Source organism: Oncorhynchus masou, unplaced genomic scaffold, assembly GCF_036934945.1.
Source record: "Oncorhynchus masou masou isolate Uvic2021 unplaced genomic scaffold, UVic_Omas_1.1 unplaced_scaffold_973, whole genome shotgun sequence".
NCBI lineage: Eukaryota > Metazoa > Chordata > Actinopteri > Salmoniformes > Salmonidae > Oncorhynchus > Oncorhynchus masou.
In genome coordinates, this window is record NW_027016239.1 from 82,245 (window position 1) to 83,930 (window position 1,686).

The 1,686-nt window shown below is 39.7% G+C and overlaps 1 long non-coding RNA gene across 2 annotated transcripts; it reads right to left on the bottom strand.

Moving 5' to 3' along the window:
• Positions 1-322: 322 nt before the first annotated feature.
• Positions 323-1,456, bottom strand: LOC135538489 (uncharacterized). 2 transcript variants are annotated; one of them, XR_010455430.1, is made up of 5 exons: positions 1,356-1,456; positions 1,204-1,278; positions 1,033-1,071; positions 464-921; positions 323-373 (listed from the first exon to the last, which is right to left on the bottom strand). It is a non-coding gene; the product is annotated as an uncharacterized LOC135538489 (long non-coding RNA). The 2 variants fall into 2 exon arrangements; XR_010455429.1 differs by having other exon boundaries at positions 464-1,071.
• Between the last annotated feature and the right edge of the window lie 230 nt (positions 1,457-1,686).

Genomic DNA, 1,686 nt, shown 5'->3' on the forward strand with positions numbered 1-1,686 from the left:
CCATTCTTGACAGATACAGGACCTGAGAAATACCTCCCACAGGGCTCTGACAACACTAGGACCAGAAAGTAAAGTAACATATCAGGAAAGTGCTATGTTCAACACAGTCTGTAGAAATATTTTATAACTACTTTATACACAAGCATTGCAGATACATGACTACACTCAATTTAAGTAATTGTCTGCATAATTTCCAATCCCCCATGTATATATAAAATATTTAATATGCAGAACTTACCAGGAAGTCTGACTCATCAAAGGAGTGGAGAGACAGATCATCATCCTTGTCCATATCCCTCACATCAAGCTTTGTCACTTTTCCATTCTCAACTTTCAGCTTTGATGTCCTCCTTTCATGATCCTCATCATCACACTGTGTATCAGAGTCAACTAATCAGAGACCATCCTCCTCCCAGTGATGTCACTCAACAAAGACATGGACGGTAGGGTACAACTCTTTTACCTCAGATTCACAGTCAGTGAAGGAGTAGATGGAAAAGTCATCAGAACTGGAGGATGAGATCACGTCATGATATTCTCTCTCTATTATCCGAGTCACCCTTCCAGACTGAGGAGACAGAGAAAGGCATGTACTCATGGCAGCCATAGAATACATAGAATATGTAGGCAATCCAACATGGTTGTACAAGTAGTGAGTAATACATGGGTAACTGAAAATGCAATAAATGCAACTCCCATAACATTAGGGGTGGGGCAAAATATCTTCCATAGTACAGGATTCTTTAGCATCTCGAATGGATAATTGTCAATTCAACCAAGCCAACCAAAATGGCCATATGAATCAACAGATTGATCTATCTGTTGTATGGGAACAGCAGAGATGACCTGGCTGAGAGGCTCTGGATTGATGCTCCATCCATCCCCAGATGTCTGGTCCTGCCCATAGCTCACAATGATTGGCTGTTAACAGTAAAGAATGAATTCAACACTGCTTTGCTCATATTGGCCTTGAATTGTGTATCAATAAATAATATAAGGACTGTTATGTGGTTGAATTTGAATGTGACTTACAGGCCTTTTGTGGATCTGAGGGGTCTGCACTGAATTAGACTGTCAAGACAGCATTCAATGAAGTTAGATAGGGATATCTGCATTTGCTTTAATTCTGAGAACTGCAGTTTGTACATGCAGAATGCATAACTAATGTGTATGTGTTTTTGTTTCAGGTCAGATATGACTTACAGGCTTTGGCCTTCTGTGCACCTTGCCGGTTGGCCACAACACGGAATCAGGGGTGTTCACCCTAACTGGTTTCAACTATCAACACAACACTCAATTTAAAATGTGATAATATAACAAAAACAGGACAAAACAAACAAATATTTGATATTTACCACATAAGGGCGGCGTCTTAAAGCTCTTTTGATTCTCTCATCATTACGATCCATCTTTCTTTCTGAGGGAAACATTTCCATCAATTAATAGACACAAAACACATCCTGACTCACACACAGACACACACACACACACAAAGATGGCATCCCAAATGGCACCCTATTCCCTATATATGTATATATATGTTGGGAAGGAGGTGCCCCAAAAGGCCAAAGATTACCTGCAACAACCTGAGTGAAGAAAACTATTGAACAGATTAAATCAAATCTGAACACCGTTTATGTAGTGAATTAATGCATGGTTACGTCATTTTGGGTCACAGCTTTATGA